Consider the following 13,940-nt stretch of genomic DNA (forward strand, 5'->3'; position numbering starts at 1 on the left):
AATATAGTAGCCCTGATGTTGGTCCAAACAGATCTATTCCTTCCTACACCAAATCTAAAATAAATTTAAATCCTAGTAGACCGAAGATAATAATGTAAAATCAAATGTTGGAAGTCCAAAGATCAATCGACCCAATTTAACTATTCGAGCCAAAGGCCTTAGTGATCAATGTAAGTCCATACTTAGAGTGTAGCGTGACATGTAGAACATAGTTTTATATGGGTCCCATCATCATCATGATGACCTTTCCAACTAGCCATCCAACTCATGAAAAGGGGTGAGGAGCTCTACACATGGGGTGGATCCATTTGTGTTTGTTTGTGTTGTCCGGGCATATCAAACTCCCTCGTAGGTTAGAACATGCTCAAATCTACCTCTCATTGAAGGAATTGTACGCATGCATACAATTTGGACATGATCGAAGGATGCACAAAGTGATGTATCTAGCATCTAGGCACGGAAGGCATCGGGAATTTGATACCCTTATTCAGCAAGCGAGTTACATCTACTATACCATCAATTTTCTTATCAAATTCACAACCAAGATGTTTTTGTTGTGCTTGTTTCATTGTGTCAACCACCATATATACGTGGTGGTCGAAGGTTGATCATGCACAACATCTTCCAATTCCCAGACGACTTCAGTTCTCCTTAATTGGCATAAATATATTTTGGAGCTGAAAGCATTGACAATCAAGTTGAGGATTTGTTTATTTGACCCAGTAGAATAAATGCATGGGCTTGTCCTACTTAAGAACACAAAGTTTTTTAGTTTAATGGACATAGCGTAGTCAATCTAGGGTTTCAGAGGCTCAAAATTTGATTAAGACTTAGGATTTGGGTCCATCAAGACACAAGTGTTGTCTGAATAATATAAATTGTTTTACTTGTATCAAAATTACATTTTTATATCAGTGAAACTGATCAAATCTTTTAAGCTCAAAAGAATAAGAGGCATTGTACAACAGTCTCTACTAACGGTAGAATCAATTTAGGCTAATCTTTTTTTATAATCCAATGGATTGTAGAGAAAAGTCCACATTTGCTTCACCAACTATGTTTTCGGTTCGTTTTTCGTCCCTCATTCAGTTTTGGTATCTCAGCTTTTGAAACCGTTTATTTTTGGTCTCTGTGTATAAACCTAGGTGGTATCTCCCTCTGTTTCCAGTTATAAGAAGTATTAGTTTTCTCTAAATCCATCTATGAACCAATGTATTTACTTTTATTGTAAGATTTTTCAATCTTAGGAATTGATCTATGTATATCGTTTAAGCATGTGTCTAGATTTATTAATATATATATATATATGAATCTAAACAAGGCCATAAAATTGTACATTCTGAAACGGACAGAGTATATATTATAAGCAAAATGTACGGAACCAAAATGTATGTATTTCTAGAATTTGAATCTTATATCAAAATATAAGTATTTCTTATACTATTCATAATACTACTTGTCCCTTGATTATTTTTCCTTTCAAGATTCTTCCTAATCAATGTAGGGAAAGTCAAAACATCCCAATAGAAACAGATCTAATGGAATCATAAAATTGTTTAAAGCACCAATGGAAAATTTAAGAGATTGGACATCTGTATAAAAATCAACATTGAGAAGTCTGCATAATATACTTAGGAGCTTTTCATCCTGAAGTTTATTCGAAATGCGTGCACTGCGAGTTATATTTTCATACATTAATGTTCAGAATTTCATATTGCACAATGCAAAGTGGATTTAAGGAAAAGGAGAAGTTCAGCATGACACACACTTGTTGATGCATAGAAATTTTATTTATAGTTGTTCAAAGGCATGACACAATATTAGCTTAGCCTTTTTAAGGCAGACATGAGGCCCATGAGTCGTCATGGTTATGTATATTACAGTAAGATAAGAAAGCCGAGAGCTCATCTATGGGTGCAGATCGTGCAACAGTACTGGCTATAAAATGGTCACTCGGACTGTTCCTGCTATTGCTCTGCCATTGTAGAACGACCCATAGGGCTAGGAGGTTTCAGGAATTTGCTTCTGCGTCATGCGCATGCAATTTGACTTCAGATATGATCATCACATGATCCTGAAGCCCACTGCGTTTTATTAATGCATTAAGCACTTGCCATTGTAGAAAATTCTGCCACATGGTTTGTGATTGCAAGCGATACGTGGTTATATATACAGCCACAATGAGTGATCTCAGCTTGAAGAGAACTCAACCTTACATAGCTGTAGAGAGTTGACTAGCAGCTGCAAAGTGGTTAGTGGAATATACACGATCAAAGTTTTATTATCGTGGCATGAATTGAGCCTGTGTACTTGGGAGGTTTCAATAGTTTATACATCCAAGCTAGATGAATGAAAATGACCTGTGGGCCTAATCAGCGTGTGTTTTAGAATTTGAAAATACAACGTCACTAGTGTAGATCTGGACTTTTGTGCCGGTTTTTAAGGGTTATTTGTGCATGTGCAAGTACCTAGATTCACTTTTATTTGTGTCGGGTATTGAATCCCCAGCACAAATGGCCCAATGGGTTTACGTGCTTCTATGGTAGTGCATAGCTGAGAACCGTTGGAAGAACCTAATTTCAAGTAAAAAACTTTGTGGTAGTTCGAGGGTTGAGCTCTTATATATACCAACTCTATGAATTATAGGCATAAGTTTTCTCTGCCACCGCAACCTCTATCTAGTGCACAACCCTAATTCATGCAACGGCACAGCCCACAATTTGTCCCCGGTCACCGGTGTCTCACCCAACATAATACCGAAATGGCCGTCCGTCTGGCTGCGCCTCCTCAGGCTCGACGTACGGCTCCACCACCGCACCCATACAGCACAGCATGTCACAGAAAGTGGAACGGTATGCTAGCCAGGGTCACACGACCCTAGGTAGAATTCAAATATTTTTTGTTGTTTTATCATACATTAGTCGCAGTATAGCTGAAAATCAGAATATTACATAGTATGTGTTATGATATAGAGTGAAGTGCACCAGCGGTCCCTAAACTTGTGTGCATGTGTCATCTATGTCTCTGAACTCTCAAAATGTATTTTTGGGTCTCTGAACTTGTCCGGGGGTGTCATATAGGTCCAAACGGGCTCCGACTCGCTCCATCCGCTGACGTGGCATGTCACGGTGGCGCTTACATGTTGGTGGTGCCATATGGGTCCCACATGTCATTATCTCTCTCCTCCTTATTCTGACGTATGGAGCGGGTCGAAGCCCGTTTGGACCTATATGACACCCCCAGACAAGTTCGGGGACCCAAAAATGCATTTTGAGAGTTCAGAGACCTAGATGACACATGCACACAAGTTTAGAGAACGCTGGTGCACTTCACTCTATGATATATATGACCCTCGGGTAATTTTTGCTATGGGCTCCCTACTGGTAGCTCGCATAACAGACAATGTGTGACCCAGGGGGCACAGGCAAATCGGTGATGACCTGATCATAACCAAGGAGGTACATGACCAGGAACATGCACCAGGGGTGCCACGCTTGTGTAATGGACATTTGGCTCGTGTGTGCAAGGGAGATTTGAATTGCATTATTATTTGCAACAAGCTAGAAGAACACTTCTTGCCAAGCCCTGAAGATGTCGAAACCGTACATGCGACGCTGCCTACAATGAGCTTGGTTCTTCGCAGGTCCCAGATGTTGATTACAAGCTTGAGACAATATATCTTATTAAGAGATTTGTTCCAGCCCAACAAAAAGTACCTTGAGATATCAAATCATTTTCTACGATTGAGATCTAGCTGAGTAATATGTGCACTGTTAAATCCAACGGTCAAAAATAATTTGGTACCAGTATCTCAAGATACTTTTTGTTACTTTTTGTTGTTGGACTGAAGCAAATCTGTATGATTAACCTTGCCCGACTGCTACTCCCCCACACCGCCATCGGTACGGCTCCCACTGGAGTATTTATCGCCGGTGGCTGCTCCACCTGTGTGGATAATACCGGTGCTACACCTTCGCCACTATGCGCTTCACGACAAGTGTTTTGGCTGCGTGCATCCTACGGAGAGACCGAAGGTATTTTTAATATGATATTATCATCTTGGTGTACTAATATTTTAACATCAATAAAGCTTGGTTTATCTGGATGGTGATCATTGTTTGGGTGATCGAGGGAGAAAGTGGAACCACATATTTACTAATGAAAATAATTTATAAATAAAATTTTTATATGTGTTCTTAGCGATCTAAATGCAAGGACTGAAAAAATAAATTACTAGAAAATTTTCAAATTTAAATCTAAATTTAGGGTTGATAATTTCAATTTTGGATCATAAGGGAAAAGATGATGATGAAAGAAAATGAAGTAATTCTCTATTTCGTACACATAGTAGCTGGACGTAAGCTAGGCAACAACAACAAAGGAACGGACGTGAGGCGAATCTGCAATATCTGTAGACTATAACTTAATATATGAGCAATTTTACCATTTTTAAAGAAGTACCAAGAGGTACCACTGTTTTTTATGTACCTAAGAGGTATCAAATTTTACATAGAAAGAGTGGTATCTTATAGTACCTCCTCAAGAATAGAAAAAAAATCTTAATATATAGAGCAATTTTATCATTCTTGAAAAGGTACTATGAGGTAACGTTGTTTTCTATGTAAAATTTGGTAATTCTTGGTACCTTAAATACCAGAATGTATCAAATTTTATATAGAAAACAATAGTACCTTCTCAAGGATAGGAAAAATGCTCTAATATATATATGATGCGCCTAGTGCATTTTATACTTCGTCTTGCTTTCATACCTCACCAAATTAAAATGTCATGATGTCATGAGGACCCAGAATACCCGATTAATATACTTTGATGGATGTACCCCCCCCCCCCCCCCATCTCAATTCACTTTTTGGTACAAAATACACGAGCTCTTATATCACCCTCCTTCCTGGATCTACAAAATATAATATTGTAAAAGTATTTTAATAAAAATAACTCAATGTTTATAAATTTTAAGGATAACATCAACCATGTATCTTTTATGCGACAAGTAATTGCGCTACATGCCTATATATACCACATCTGCTAGCCCAGGCCACACGAGTGACCCATTCAAATTAACAACTACTTGCTGTTGATCGAAACCCAGCAATAAAATTAACGCTCTAAATGTCTTCTCAACCATAATAATTCCAAAATCTCTATAGGTATGGGAGTCACTGGGATTTAGCCATGCAAAGGTAGCATTTGGCAACGGAGGGACACAGGGGCTTGTGGACCATGTTGGACTCAACTTAGTATTTCACTGCTATCTAATGTGTTTTTGGCCACGTGTTGTAGCACATTTTAGTCAAGCATGGAGATATCCTCTTCTGCAATATACTGAGTTTTCGGCCATGTTTTGTGGCAAAGATTTAGTCAAGCATGAAGATATCATCTTCTTCAATCAGGATATTAATTTAACTATTTACCACTACTACAGCGATGAGTTTAGTAATTTGTCACTCAGTAATCTATGATATATGGGTCTAGTATCCACATGCACGTTTGTATACATAGGCTAATTGTCACATATAATAGTGGCAAAATATTAAATATCATCCGTTCAACATACTAGGAAAAGAGATGCTAGTTCAGTTCAATTGACAGACACAAGCTAACTATAGTTCATGGTAGTGCCGTTGTAAGAAAAAAGTCATTATGTCAAAGATCTTAAGTATCCCGGGCTTCAAGGCCAAAAGCAACATTTTCCGTGCAGTTAGTGCTAAAAACTTCAAAGCACAAAGCCAGTACAATATGCTTTATCAGTTTATCTAGTGTGTTCGCAATAGAAATAATGGTATTTGCAGATCACATGGTTATTGATTTGTTGCATTTGTTAGTGATCACATGGTTATCTTTTTTTATAGCGAATATTCACCTTAATTTCATTTTATATATAGCCATCTATTTAACTAGATTTAATGGGCAATTTGTAAAATTTATGATGAAGTAGGTGGGAGTGAAAGAGTTACTGACACTAGCACTACCTTCTTTTGAATGGGTATATACATATATGTATGCTCCAATTCCCTTTGATTTGTCTTCCCCTTTAGCCAATGCTTCTTTTTATAAAATCAGTCGATTTTGGATCAAAAAGCACCGATTACAAGCTATGCTTGATCATTCAATTGCCATTTGAATGTTCAGTTATTTCGATCAAAATCTCGATAAATTGCAACTTGGTATGCATTATCAAACAAGAGATCGCTAGCTAAGCATGTGAATAGAAGGTGTCGGGAATTTACGTCGCGCAGCTCCAATTTCTTTCTCAACTAGCTGTAGGAGATGTGGCACGTATCTATCGTATATGGCTTCGCTTGTGCACACACGCATGCAGTATATTTTCTGCTTGTTGCTTTCACGGGACACCACAGTTGTTGGATGAACGGTGTACAACGCCCCGTGTAGAGATTATTTAACTCCTCTACAAAATTGAATTTTGAGTTTATCTCAAGACTCGCTGACAGCAGACTCACTATTGAGAGATGTTCTAGATCTGGGCTCTGATACTACAAGCATCATCACACTGAAACTATCGATACACAAAATATAAATCTAACAAAGGCTTGAGAAAATGTTTTATTTGACAAGGCTTAAGTTACGTGCCAAATTATTTTGTGTGTATAGTATTTTTTGTAAAACTGAACCTCTTAAAATTCAAAACCATGCCCTTTGGGCAAGGTCAGTATCCTAATGTTGGCATGGATGTGCATTCAATCTTTTTTCTATTTCAACCATTTTTTAAACTTATTTATAAACATACATTTATGGAAACCTAGTATACAAACGAATCATTTTCTCGATGCCATGATATTTAGCACCAAAGATTAATGCCTCGATATCAACTGCGTTGGCGTTGACTCCCTCACCCCTCGATGCTGACATTGAAGGGGTTGACATCAAAGAGACTAATAGACCAGTAGAAGGTCAAAAAGTAAATATATTATTTTATAAATAGGTCATTGGTGCCAACTACACTGTGTCAAGGACCTATTTATAAAATTAGTTATTTACAATAGGCCCTCAGCGCCAATCCTTTTTTTTTCACCAATCCCCTTCATATGAGCGGTTGTGAGGATGAGGGTGTTGGTGCCCATGTAATTGGGGCTGAGATGTTGGATCTTGGCACCAATGACCATAGCGTTGAGAAAAAAAAAATGTATAAGTCCTTTGCTAGTATAATTTTAGGGATATGTTTATAAAACAAGTTGTAAAAAAATGCTAAATGTAAAATATCCACTGGATATGTGCTGCTAGCTGGTTCATGTAGTGAGCCCTTGCCACAGCAATGTTATAGGGATTCCAGCACAGAGGTCCATTCAATTACTCCCTCCGTTTCTTTATTTCCCTCTGTTTTTTATTTAACGCCGTTAAGTTTTAGATTTATATGAGTGTTTGTCTTATTCAATTCTTTTTTACAAATATGCAAAGTTATAAGTCATACTTAAAGTGTATTTAGTAACAAATCAAATAATAATAATAACAATATTTTAAATAAGACGAAAATATAGATGTGAAAGTCAACGGCGTCAAATAAAAAAAGTGAAGGGAGTATTTAAAATTTTCTTGTAGAGCGATGTCGTGGCACGAGATTATATATTTACAAGCAATCCGTAAAATAGACCAGTTTACCGACTGTCCATTGCCCTGGAATGAACCAAACCACCAAGCTAGCTAGCGTTTGTCTTTAAAAGAGTAGTGAACAAAATTACAAAAAAAAAAAAGCTACTAGCGAGCTCGCTCCATCACCGAGAGACGCATGCTTGCTATGTCCTGCTCGACAAGAGAACAGGGTTGTGGGGATGAGAGGCATCAGCAACTCGATAAGGCCGAGATTGCACATGCCCTACTCACTGCGTTGGCATGAGATCGGAGTAGCGTTGCAAGAGCAAGCTGTTGTGAACTCTGTTGCCATCACCAGCGACAAATAGCTGCAAGGTCGAGCACATGTATATAAAGCTTCTATCTTAGATCGGTTTTTTCATGGTTACGTGCAACAAATTGGGAGTCGTAATGAAATTAACAGGCCATGTAACTAAATTAATTACACATCTATGTTGCATAGTAAGGTGATCACTCTAGGTAAAAGTGGTGAATGAACTCTTTTGTGGGGTGGATGATAATGGCTGGAAAGTTGTTTTAGTCTAGTTTGTTAGGTGATGGAGCTCTTAGATCGTGTGCTGGGAAGCGGCTGTTTTTCACAAACTGTTATGTTTTCGAGTCATTTCTATCAATGAAAATGGGAGGGGATTTTTTTCTTTTTTTGTAAAAAAATTAAATTACACATATTAAGTCCTATAGCAATTTTATCATTATTGAAAGTATCGGAAGGTAACCCATTTTCTAGTATAAATTTGATATCTCCAGTTACTCTGTACTTCGAGATACTAGAATTTTAGTGTAAGTTTTAGTATTTAGAGATATTTTATTGAAAATAGTAAAATTGACCCAGTCACATCAACGAGGATATATCTAGTTGATAGACTGAATTGGGTATCAGAGAGGATATATAGAGAGATTGACGGTGTGAAATGGTGTAGATAGCGAGAGGTTGCACAAAGAATGTCAGAGAGGATGACATATACAAAGACGCGACTCAGCACAAATCGAGTCTGTAGAGATTGGGGAGCACCAAGCTGGCCTCTGATCCAAACTGCAACTTACATGATGACGAGAAATATTGTCACACTTATCTTTTCATTTTTGCTTATGCTTGTAAATCAAATTTTAAATTTTAAATTTAGAATTGTTTTTTGGGTTTTTTTTCATCGTATAGTTTATTTTTGATCTTAGCTTTTAGATCACCAAGAACATATATATAAAAGTTTTATTCATAAATTATTTTTTATTTACAAATAATACCGTTTACCCTTGCATATATGAACATCTATACTATAATATACTATCAGTACGAACGATCCAACAGTACAAAGACTGATTCGATCTTCCACTTAATTAGATTAAAGTATAGAATTTTAATGATAAATAATTTGAAAATTCACATAATTTAGGCGGTATTCGGCGTTTCCTTCTCCAACTCGATCGAAATTCCGATGGCCCATTCCTGACTTCGTGGTACACTATGTCACTCCAAAATTTATGGATTCTCATGTTAGTGCTATATATTCATATTGCGCATTGAGACATTTACAGAAAAAAAAAAAGGTACCCAGGAACCATTATAAACAATTATACATACATGGTGATCATCCATACAATTTTTGGTGCAAAACTACCCAATGCAAAAGAAAATTTAATTCCTCTTCAGCCAGAAATGATACCACCAGAGGCTTGGCCATCTTGGTCTGCACCTGGAACAAGAGATAGCTTAAGCTTACGAATAGTAGGTCTCGGGAATTTACCTGGCTTCCAGAAGAAAGAAGCAAGCATCATCTGGATGAGCTATATGTGAGCATGCAACTCCCTACCCTCCTCTAAGAAATTTCATGAGTTTACAGGAGACTCGCTTGCTGTAAATTCGTACGTGTGCCTTCCTGCGAGTAGCACTAGAAGCTGTGTCACATTTACACTTGACGTAGTTGTAAAATGTGATAAAAAGATTTATTTGTACCGAATAAATGTTCCATTGTTTCTTTCTTCTGTTAGTTAGCACTAGATAGTCACTCAGACAACAATAGTCAGTTCACCCAAAGAAAGCTCAAATAAATGTTCCATTGTTTCTTTCTTCTGTTAGTTAGCACTAGATAGTCACTCAGACAACAATAGTCAGTTCATCCAAAGAAAGCTCAAGCAAATATTTTGTTCTATAAGAGCAATGGTTAAATGCAAATCCATCTGTGTATTTGGTTTCTTTGCACCCGCATCTTTACGCTTTTACTTATGCTTATAAACCAAAATTTAAATTTTAAATCTTAAATTTAGAGTTGATTTTTTTGGTTTTTTCATTGTAATATATTTTTTATTCTTTACTTTTAAATCCGATGTAAATTATTTTTTACCTAAAAATATAAAAAAGTGACCTCCTGAGGAAATAGCCAAACCTTTTTAATGTGCACATAACCTTTTAGAAACCAACTCTGTAAGAAATATACAAAACCATACGCTTCGGGTTATGGGCACTCCGATAACGTTGGCATGGAGGTGCAGCCTGGTCCAAGGGCAAACGCCTAAATGAGCAAAGATTCGCTGGAATTATATCCGTGTGAATAGTTTGGGTAAGATGTTGCATGCACTAGGTTTCTTTGTTTTCTCCCTTGACTTCGGTACCCCGTGTTAATTCAAATATGTTTCGTAAATTTTCATATATGTGTCGGTTGTAAATATCATGGTCCCCCGTAATTAATGATATGAATATTGAATCAGAGAAAAGAAAAATTTTGATTTTCAATCTCAATATTGAATATGTAGATAAGTAGTTATGATCATGATTAATTCAGTTCAGGACACGTACAATAGTGAGAAAATGGTCGTCTATATACATTCACATCAGATTAATCATTCTATGTGACATCATTAACTTAAGAAAAACTTGGATATCAACTCTTCGTTTGTCTACTTCTCGGGCGTATGCTCCTAAGCTACTTATAACCTTCTTTAGAGAAAAAATTTCATGCATTGATTGCATGCAACAAATATAAAACCTAAAAAATAATATATTAAATATTACATAGACAACTAAGTCAACTCATTGTACAACTTATATACGACTAGTCGTATGTATGTATCAAATAGACAACAATTGTCTACATTGTTATATATGCCCTTACTTAAGGTGGCACATGACGTAAATGTGTGAAACATTCATCAACTATGCCCTAGGTATTCTATAATGCTCTCTACTAGTAGTATAATCAATCTAGATTGCTTTTTCTCCAATAGATCAGATTTATTTCTACTACCACATCAACTACTGATAATAAAATATTTTTTCAACTGATAGAGAAATTAATTATCGAGATTAATCTAGCGATGATAATACTGGTACTAGAATATTACTAGTAGAGAGCATTATATCCAAGTCCGCATTAGAGCCAAAGTCCGGCCTAGAATGCATAGAGCTCACTAACTCATTGGGAGACCACAATGGCCACACTTGCTTACCGGTCAATTTGCGCTGACGTTCATGAGGCAAGCTCGTTATTGTGGGGGATTGGATGCATCAGAAACCCAAAAAGCACGCAGGTGTCACTTACCATGCTCGAATCACTAGCACGAGATATAGGAACAACCTTGCAAGAACAAGTTAAAGTAAATAGTCTGGTGAACAGTCATGGTTGTTGTGGCGTGTGGGTTCCAGTATGCAAGGCACAATTACCTCCCATTCTACAATTTTTTCCAGAACTCATGTTTACATGACCCACCTAGATACTGTATATTATTCGCCAATTTCGAACACCCTAAGGGAAAGAGAAAATTATTAACGAATTGCACCAAGGCACACTTGAATATATTGTTTGTAAACCGCAGTTGCACCCAATGACGCCTGCTTAACATCGACCAGTACACTGGACAGAAGAAATATATGCAGCACAATACCATTTGCTGACTACTTGCGTTTGCTGAAATTTAATAAAGTTCCATACAGTCCACTTCAAAGTTCAAACCAAAATTGAGTAAAATCTAGGATCAGTTCTTAATCTTGGATTGTAAAAAAATCAGTACTGTGGAAATACGAAAGTTTGATCCTAACTGTACAAGCCAAAACTCTAGGTATGTCACCCTTGATAATGGTCAATGAGTAAAGAAAAAATTGCAAGGTCACAACTTAATCTCCAGTACACCATCTTGATTTAATTCGTGCATGTGTTGGATAGAGTCTGGAAACAACTCTTTCTCAAATATTGACAGGTTAGATGAGCAATCGATGACTTGTTGGATAATAGTGGCTATCAATGCACTGGACCAAGGAAGCCAGCTTGTCATCCCATAACATGCATCCCGTGACCGAGTGTGGCAGAGACTTAACTTATAGAGCATATTTCCCATTCTTGAGGAGGTACCGTGAGATACCACTATTTTCTATGTAAAATTTGGTACCTTCTAGTATCTAAAATACTAGAAGATACTAAATTTTGCATAAAAACTGTGATACCTCTTGGTACCTCCTCAAAGATGGTAAAATTGCTCTAACTTATATATCCTAACCTTCTTGAGAGATAAGTATCAAGAACACATCTGGTACCAACTGCTACATAAGTGATCAGAAATGATTCATTTGGTGCAAGTGGCATTGGGCATAGGGATGGGTGACACGGGGAATTTAGTTGAAACTAATGATGAAGACATATCTCATGTGGTTTGGGATCGTTGTCCAAAGCCAACATTCAAGCCGGAGATCATCCCATTGTAAGATGATATCTCCTTTTGCCTGATGCACAAGTGCAAGAGGCTTGTCATGTCAAACTGTTGAAACTAGGTGACAATCTGTTGCTAGTCAGTCCATCAACTGCAGTCCGAAGTGTTGCCTTTGTGTGCTATGGTGCTTGTGGTAGTAACATGGTCAGCCCAGAGGTTACGTCATTCAAAGAAAAAATTGCTCCTAAAGAGGCCCACAAAATTTGGCTCAAATATAACTAGCTAGCCAACTTGATTTTTTTCTCAGGAGTCATTTAGTCATTGAAGGTGCCATTTGGATCAAACAGGTTCGTTTGGAATGGACGAACGGTATTAATTTTGGGGTAATTATTTACGTGTTTCATAAAAAAAGCCAAATGTTATATTTATAAATAAAAAATAATTTATGAATAAAACTTTTTATATGTATTCTTAGCGATCTAAAAGCCTGGACTGGAAAATACACTTCGGTGAAAAAAATCTAAAATCAACTCTAAATGTAAGGTTGAAATTCATTTTTTTATTTATAAGTATAAGCATTAACAAAAAGACGAGTGTTTCTTTTTGACTAGGGTAATTCAGTGGCATGCAGAGATAGGAATTCATTTTTTCCTCGTTACACAATGACGTACATAAAACATGTATATACACCACTACTACCATTTCATATCATAAAATGTTTGGTCCTACGTATACTCATCCATAGAAAATGGGTTTTATATATGTCTCACCTCGTCGTACAATGTAGGATTGAGAGAAATGAGGAATCAAAATATGCCAACCAATTGTAATTCAGCAACAAGGCTGCAACCTATAAGTCTCTTAGAATTTGGTAGTAGATGTCCTTCCAATACACTCCGATTTGGAGGTCTCTTGTGCCACCTCACTGCTCTCCGGCTCCATTGGACAACTGACATGCTGAGAAGACCGGTTTTGCCCCACCTGTATCGCGTCATCGCCGTGTCCTTTGTGATCAACAAAATGAGTCCATCAATCACATTAATCTAGTAGCTTGCCATGAATCCCTGTAACTCTGATAGATGATTCTAAGTGTGATCAGGCATCGACTTTGCTTGCCACTCAACAATACCTACACCAAATTTGGTTATGGGACAACCAGATGAGAATGGCCAAACAACGAAGAAGAGGACAAGCTTCTTGGTAATTATGAATAGACTCCTTGTTTAAAACATGTAAATAATTTTCATTTGTCTAAGTTTCAACCTCTTGCAAATATCTTTTTTTAAAAGTAATTTTATCATATTTGAGAAAGTATCTCTAGATGCCAAAATTTATCTTTAAAACTTTGGTACCTCAAGAATAAAGTATAAAATAATTAGATCCGTTCAGGACTTTCTCAAATATGATAAAATTGCTTATCCTTTTAATAAAGTGCAGTAGCAGCCTCTTTGGCTCTTTCGTTGTCAAAAAAATGGAGAGGACTTGACAATATTGTCCCACTTGGGGAACGTCGTCGTCACTTATGTTGCAAGATTAGGCCTTGCTTAACATGTTTTTCTTTATATTCTTTGTTCTTTCTTTTGGGCTACCTCTGTGGATTTGTGAACTTTACTTCTCTTAATACAAATATACGCAAGTCTTTGTGTATACCAACCAAATTGACAATAAATTCCAGACAGGAA

This window comes from Oryza brachyantha, chromosome 4 (assembly GCF_000231095.2).
Source record: "Oryza brachyantha chromosome 4, ObraRS2, whole genome shotgun sequence".
Lineage (NCBI taxonomy): Eukaryota > Viridiplantae > Streptophyta > Magnoliopsida > Poales > Poaceae > Oryza > Oryza brachyantha.